The sequence below is a fragment of the Patiria miniata genome, unplaced genomic scaffold (genome assembly GCF_015706575.1).
Source record: "Patiria miniata isolate m_02_andy unplaced genomic scaffold, ASM1570657v1 HiC_scaffold_25, whole genome shotgun sequence".
In the NCBI taxonomy this organism is placed as follows: domain Eukaryota; kingdom Metazoa; phylum Echinodermata; class Asteroidea; order Valvatida; family Asterinidae; genus Patiria; species Patiria miniata.
The window spans coordinates 5617321-5626038 of NW_024037064.1; positions in this window are offsets into that span (position 1 = coordinate 5617321).

The following is an 8718-nucleotide window of genomic DNA, read 5'->3' on the forward strand; positions in this document are numbered from 1 at the left end:
AAAGGCCAACTACGTGCGGACCCTCGAGACAGGATCTCTTCTAATGTATCCTGGTGAAAAATCAGACTTCATAATATCCAAGACCCTGACAAAGTGTCGTCAACAAGTAGCATTTTCATCAGATTCAGAATCAACTGAGGATGAAGATGGTGCAACGATAAAGATTGCACAAGGTAATATCTTTCAAGAGATGGTTCATGTGGCCCTCAGAATCAGACAAGATTTGCTTGACACCCCAGGACATAGTGACACCTGGCAAGAACTTGATCAAGAACATGTCGATGAAGTGATCCCTAACAGCCTGTATCTTTTTCTTCGCTTGTTGTTTGGAGGCATAGATGTGGTGCATTCGGGCATCGAGGAAGACAACACTGTTAAGCAAACTGTGTGTAGCATTGCCCAGGATATTGTTTATGCAGTTTCAAACAAACGGAAGTTGACGCCAAAGCATGTTGGCTTAGGTCTTGCTCTTCACCAAGCTACACGTTCTGAGGCACTCGTTGACTTGTTCCATGCAGCCAACCATACCATTGGTATCGACACTGTGCGAAGAATTGACACAACTATAGCCAATAACATTTTGGAGAGATTTGCAGAAAATGGCAATGTTTACATTCCAGACAACATCGTCAAAGAGAGGATGATCCACTGTTCCTGTGACAACATTGACGTACTAGAGGCAACGTTAGATGGAAAGAACACCTTCCACTGTACACAGATGATGGTATGGCAGAGAGGGCCGGCTCCACGTCCAAGCCAAGGTGATCCAGACAGCAAACGCATTCTAAGATCAAGAGCTATCAAGCCTGAAGCTCTACATGAGTTTCAAAAGCTTGATAATGCTATCCTGCCATCGGGCCAGAGACCGACACCTCTATTTGATGGTGACAGTGAGATTGATGTAGAATTGTTCAGCAGCAGTTTTGATGAAAGGAGGAAGGCACGAGATAAAGATTTGGCATGGGTGGTGTCACGCATACATGACGATGGAGAGAACCAGTCCGTTCCTGCCTGGAGAGCACTCAATGAAGCCACCAGTAAAGTTGACCCCCCTGTGACAACAGCAGGGATGCTACCCATTCTGCAGGCACCAGCAGATAACAACGACACACTGACAACTGTGATAAATCGCTTTATGGACATTTCAAATCATATTGGCCAGCAGCATACCATCATAACTGCTGACCAGCCACTGTATAGCAGGGGCAAGGAACTTGTATGGGCAAATCCCAAGTTCAAGAAAGTAATTTTTCTCTTGGGAGGACTCCACGTCTGCTTCAACTTCCTGAAAGCCATTGGTCAACACATGGAAAATGCTGGTCTTGATGATCTCTGGACTGAAGCAGGTGTGTATGCAGCCAACACGACAGAGACTATGCTTGATGGCAAAGCCTACTACCGTGCTGTGAGAGGGCACCAACTTGTGTATGAAGCTCTGTGGCACATCAAATGGGAACTGTTTCAGTCCTGGCTGGTTGAGAATGGTCACGAACATGATGTGGAAGTGAAAAATCTTACCCGAAATGTGGCTAAATGGTTCACAGAGAATGATGGCAGCAACACAGAAGAACTGTGTAATGCAGTGGAACAGCTGTCAAATTTTCTGAACAGTAAGAACGTTCAAGGTCTCATCAAAGACTTTGACAAGGAGCAGTCTGACAATGCAAACTTCACCTTGTGGTCAACATACATGGAAATGGTGGAGATCCTACTTGACTTCATCAGGGCAGAGAGAGATGGTAACTGGACTCTTCATCTTGAAGCCTTTGCAGCAATGCTGCCATGGCTCACCATATACGACCACACAAACTATGCAAGATGGGGACCTGTCTATCTCGCAGACATGAAACTCCTTGAGAAGACAGCACCAGAAGTTTATGCGGAGTTCATCGATGGTAATTTTGTTGTGAAGAGATCCCACAGGCGCTTCAACCAGGTTCCCGCGGATCAAGCAACTGAGTGGATAAACAAAACCTGCAAGATGCACAACGGTATAATTGGCATTACACGGAATGATCAAGCCAGAGACAGGTTTTGCATCACATGGTCAGAACGATCACGCATCACACAGGACACGAGATCTCTCTTCAACCTGGAAGATGATGAGAAAGAAACCACCTTCGTCCGTACTGATAGTCTTCACTCCGGGAGAAAGCGTGATGTTGACGATGTGAAGAAGCTTGTAACACAGCTAAGAAGATTTGATATGTTTCAAATACACACAACCTCGACTGAAGAAGATGGAGACGACCTGGATGGAAAAGACATACCTTTGGTATCATTGGCAACAAGAGACACTGCACCAAGTGACGTAGTGAGCGATCTACTCACAGCTCAAGATCGAGGATATCAGCACCTTCTCACCAACGTCAAGCAACGCCTGATTGAGAAAACTGTGGGGTTTCACGACGTGATAAGAAAACATCACTCAAAAAGCTTTGCTGACCTATACAAAGCAAGCGTTTCCACCAAGCAAAATGTACAGAAAACTATCAAAGCTGACAGAAAGTTACTCCAGAGACTGCTCAATGCTGTTACTGCAGGTCGGCCATTAGAAATGCCGGTCATACTGAAGCACGAACTATCCCCAATTCCTTTGTCTTTGGCAAAGGCTGGAGGTGAAATGAACTCCACACCAAAGGCAGAGCTGATCAGCATCTTGACGCCTGGACTTAACACACTCCCAGAAGTTCCTCATTCTGACAAGAAGACGTGTGTGCTGGTCGATGGCCATGCACTCATCCAAGCTCTTGGAAAGCCTCAAGGGTGTCAGACGTTTGGCGACTATGCTGATGTGTTTGTACAGAGTGTGGCACATCACTTTAGGCAGCACACAAGGAGAGTTGATGTGGTGTTTGATCGGTACATTGGGGAAAGCTCGATAAAGGCAGTGACCCGCTCAAAGCGACTGGGCAAGAAGAAACCTATTCGGAAGCTCATTGATGGACACCATGTGCCACTTCCACATGTTTGGAGGCAATTCATTGCATTAGATGAAAACAAGGCCGATCTTGCTAAGTTTCTGTCCAAGGCCATCATGGAGAAAGGAAAAGATCTACCAGACAGATACGAGCTGGTAACAGGAGGCGGGTTCTCTGATATAACAGAAGCAAGGTCAACCAGAAGAGAGGACACAGAGCTTCGAGGAAACCACGAAGAGGCCGACACCAGAATAATACTCCATGCATGTGAGGCTGTCAAAGAAGGATACCAGAGACTACTGGTTGTCTGCAGAGACACAGATGTTATGTTACTTCTGATTCACTTCCTTTCAACCCAAGCTGAAGTATGGATGATCGCTGGGACAGCTCAGAAGAGGAAATGCTACTCAGTAAATGCCATATCTCAGAGGCTTACACAACCTGTGAGGGATAACTTGCTTAGCTTTCACGCACTGACAGGTTGTGATACAACCTCCTCATTTACTGGCCATGGGAAAAAGTCATGCTGGAAAACCTTCCGGAACCAACCACAACTTTTCAAGGGAATTGGTCGTGATGGAGACCTTGCGCCTATCGAACAATTTGTATGTGACCTTTATGGCACTCCTGAGCTGTACACTGTTAACCATGCCAGATTGCAACTTTTTGGGAAGGCAAAGAAGACCTTTGAGGCACTGCCGCCAACAAGAGATGCCCTGGAACTCCACACTATGCGTGCAAACTACCAGGCAAAGATCTGGTTCCAGGCAGACCAGGAACACATCGATATATCATCTCCTATGGATACTTTAGCTTGGAAGATGGAGTCAGGTTGCCTTAAAGCTGTTTGGACACGATTACCTCCTATCCCAGATGCCTGTCTAGAGCTGGTTACTTGTGGTTGCAAATCGAAGTGCAGAGCAGCCCGATGCACATGCTTCCGAAGGAATCTGAGGTGCACTCTTGCCTGTGGGTGTGACGCCACTAACTGCTGCAACCCAGCTGGCCAAGACTAGCGAACCAGTCCTATAATACAGCTGTGTACATGAACGCATAACGTAAGATATATCCCCTATTTTTCGAGTCTTACATAATATATTATGATATATTATATATTGTAATATCTTTACAGTGAAACATCACAGTAACGACCGAAGCGCTAAGTATAATTTGAAAAAAAAAAAACACAAGTACATATATACATAAATGTATGTATATTTCTATATGTTAGGTGAAAACAGTACCTTTTTTTCTGGTAATTGTTATATATGGAGGTGAAAAATTTAATTCAACCTGTTAACTACAACTGCCTGGTGTGCCTAACTGTAGGATAAAAATATTTTCTGAACAATACTTACGCTAGTAAGCTCCAAAATCTTTCAAAATACAAAAGAAATACAAATTTTACTATATTTGACCTTTGACCCTCTAAATGACCTTTGGGGTCAAAATCCAGGGTGGCATCCACCTACATTTTCTTCCCCATGCCATGACTGATTGATCTGACATGGTTGCCTGCTATTACCCAAAAATGCCGTCCAAAGTGTAATATGTCGTTTTGGCTGGTCCACTAATAGGCTTCTTAGGATTACCAAGAACAATCCACAAACCAAATTTGAAGTTCATATGTTAAGTATTTCTCAAGTTATCGCGCTGACAAGATTTCTATTGTTTTAGCCACTGTGAACTTGACACTTGACCTTTTGACCCCAAATGCAATAGGCTTCTTAGGATTGCCAAGAACAATCCACAAACCAAATTTGAAGTTCACATGTAAAGTATTTCTCAAGTTATTGTGCTGACAAGATTTCTATTGTTTTAGCCACTGTGAACTTGACCTTTGGCCTTTTGGCCCCAAATGCAAAAGGCTTCTTAGGATTGCCAAAAACAATCCACAAACCAAATTTGAAGTTCACATGTAAAGTATTTCTCAAGTTATCGCGCTGACAAGATTTCTATTGTTTTAGCCACTGTGAACTTGACCTTTGGCCTTTTGGCCCCAAATGCGAAAGGCTTCTTAGGATTGCCAAAAACAATCCACAAACCAAATTTGAAGTTCACATGTAAAGTATTTCTCAAGTTATCGCGCTGACAAGATTTCTATTGTTTTAGCCACTGTGAACTTGACCCTTGACCTTTTGGCCCCAAATGCAATAGGCTTCTTAGGATTACCAAGAACAATCCACAAACCAAATTTGAAGTTCATATGTTAAGTATTTCTCAAGTTATCGCGCTGACAAGATTTGTCCGGACACACACACCCACACACCCACCCATACTTGTTTCACATGACTAGTGTGGACTTTCCATTGCTTTCGTGTAGTTAAGAAAAACCAGTGAAAAAACTCATTTTTCTCAAACTGTGAAAACTCTTTCAACCCAATTTTTTTTCTATGATTCCCTTTAGTGTTTCTCTTCATTCTGCTACAGATAAACCTAACCCAAAAATGCCTCTAAACCTGTTTTCCAGAAATGGGGAAACACTGTGTGGACGTGGGGTAAGTCCACACAACGTCGGTACTACCTACATTATGTGGACGTCTTTTGTTCGGAAGTCCACACTGCGTATGTAAGACAAACTCACCCACCCACACACACACCCACACACCCACCCACCCACCCACCCACCCACCCACCCACCCACCCACGGAAGGACAAGGCGGAAACAGTATGCCCCTTCGGCTTCGCCGCGGGGCATAAAAATTTCGATTTTTAACATTAAGATTATTTTTTAAATATGTCCTTTTTTTAGATTATGCTCTGAAAGAATTTGTTGAAAGCATTTTCATTTCCATTCTTGTTTGTGCTCATTATTTCAGCCAAATGTAAAAGTTGACTCGATTTGTTTGATTTCCAATAAATTGTGTAAATGCTAGAACTGTTTTTACTGGCAATCCAGCCTTGGAAAACTAAGAAGAAAATGCGCAAGTGAACTTAAGTTCCCAAGAAGTGTGGAATATTTGCCCAGTCCTTGCAACATCTGGACAGGTCTGGTTAGTGGTTAATTAGGTGGTTTATGTCATCAGTGCCAGTGGTTAATATGACTGTCGGTCAATGGATGCATGCAGATGATTGAATGACCTAACAAATGCTGCAAGGGTCCACAGTTTTACACAGAATAGTGGAAACAAAAATGACTTTGGCATACTTGAATGCTACCACATTGTAGTCAAAACTGGATTGCCATCCCAAGTGAGCTGCCTCACATCTAAAGCTAAATTTGACTTTTATTCGCTTTGTCCCTAGGTTTTGTTACATTTACGGTTCTGCTGATGCTTTCTAATTTCATTAAATCAAGTGGAAAACTTAGTTTTCGGCACTGAATATTCTTAAGTCTAAAAAAATATTGATATAATTTATTAAAGTGAATATTTAAATGTATTTGAAGTTTAAATTTACTTTTATTAGCACTGACCTAATGTTTAGGTTAGGTTTACTGTGCAACTTATTTTCCAATATTTTAAAATTGAACTTAATTAGTTCCAAGCATCTACGTGCTCATGAGATTATTTCCATGCCCTAAGAAGTTGGCCCTTACTGGAGCTTTGTTTTAATTTCAAGTTATTTTAAAACTTGACTTAGTTCTAAGCATCTACGTGCTCGAGGTCTAAACATCACAAAGACTTGTTAATGTATTTGGAATCAAATTACTCATTTCAGATTTCAGTTTAACTGTATAAAACTCATAAGATTATTTCCATGCCCTAAGAAGTTGGCCCTATAGACTTTACTGGAGCTTTGTTCTAGAGCATATTAGTTCAATGAACAGAGTTGAACCATGACAAACCGAATGGCAAGGACTTTGAACGTTGGGCATTCCTTCAGTTAAAGATCAGCTTTGTGTGGTTCACATTTGCATTCTTGACAGCATCCACTTCATTGGCTCCGAGTCTGACTGTCATGATAACCACCTGTAAATAACAAGAGTGCAACTTATCAGTTTTCAATGGCAGACTTTTGAGAGCTACCATTCAGTAGTGAACATTCAAGAGACATGCAGGCAAATAAAATAGAAATTTGAAGGAAGTGTATAATTATTTCGCAGGCTAGATTGAGCTGGCTTTCTTTCAGTAAACAATATTTAGCCAGATAGATTACACAGTGCCCCCTTTTCACACGTATAAAATGTATCAATCAAATTACCAACATTGTTTGTGCATGTGCAAGACCTGTGGCCTAGTGGATAACATGTGAATCTGATGAGTGAGAGATCCCCAGCACAGCAGGGTTTGATTCCCAAGCTCTCAACATTTTCAATTTTTGTTCATCCAAAAAAAATGAAGAATATCTTTTAATTATTTTAAATCGACTAGAACTCTGACATTAAACTACCCATTTTCTTTTTCTGATTCTTGGCTATGGAGGATTTTTTTTTTAATTAAAGGGAAATAAAATCGGAAATTGTAAAATGATCAGATTACGTCTCGTGAATACGAAGTCAAAATGACAATGTTGTGGCGGTACCAGAATAAGATTTATCACAGTCAAAATGTCCAAGTCCTGAAAAATGTCACTGCGCATGTTCAGTGCCTATCCCGCAAAATATCGTTCGCTTCAAGAAAGCCCGCGCCGGCTAAATATACTCCCACTGCCAAATTTGAACTTTAATAAAAAAGACAAGTCTGGGGATTAAAATTCCTGTTTTTATCCACGCCCAGCATGCATTGCACAAATGTTTATTTTTTCCTTTTACCCCTCCGCCCCAAACCGCAGGCGCAGTTCTAGAACCAATATTTTTTTGGGGGGCTAGTACGGTGGATCCAGAATTTTTTTGCAGGGAGGCGTGCTGAAATGTTGACCGGTTATTTTTTCCAGACACTTAGGCCTCTGAAAATCAATAGGTGGGGGGGGGGGGGGGGTAGCCCCATAAATGTGGCCTATTGGACTGCTTCTGTAAACATAGGCCACACATCCACATGTACAAAAACGTGTTGACTTTGCCAAATTTTGATTTTCACATTTAGGCTTACTTTGTAGGGTTTTTTTGCTTTAGAAGCATTCTCAACCTTTATATAGGCCAATCAGACAGTGCTGCCTTTTTCAGATGTCTAATTTTTTGTGAAATTTCATGTTGAAATTTTGATACGCAAACGTGTGCAAATGTATCTGGAAATTTCACGAAAAATGGACATCTGAAAAAAGGCAGCACTTTCTGATTAGCCTATATAGAGGGTGAGAATGCTTCTAAAGCAAAAAAAACCTACAAAGTAAACCTAAATGTGAAAATCAAAATTTAGCAAAGTCGACACGTTTTTGTACATGTGGATGTGTGGCCTATGTTTACGGAGGCAGTCCAGTAAATAGGCCACATTTATGGGGCTAAGAAAATGGAGAAACTAACTGACGGAATTCCTCCTTTAAAAACTTAGGATTCCGAACCGTGTTTTCCACTGCATCAACTTCAGAAGAATCTACAGTAGTTCAGTCACTTCTACCTAGCTTTCCAAGGCCAAATGGTTCACTTTTCAGGTCAAAATTGGCAAACTTACTTTGGCTGTTGTGACGTTTTTTCGAAGTCCTCCACCATACGTGCCCCGCCAATTTACGAACGCGCAACGAACCACGTGAGATTGGTTTGTGAACAAATCCCTGGTCTCTGTACTATTGCAATGATTTCAAAGGCATTGGGAGACGCGAACCAGTTATTTCTGCATCGCCTTATTTATCAATGAAAATTACCCGGCATTTTTTTGTGGGGTAGTTTCAGTTTCTTTTAGCTTGGGGGAAAAAGTTGAGTTTTTTTCTTACTCACAATTTTTGCATATCCATCTTTTTAAATTCTCACAATTTCTATAAA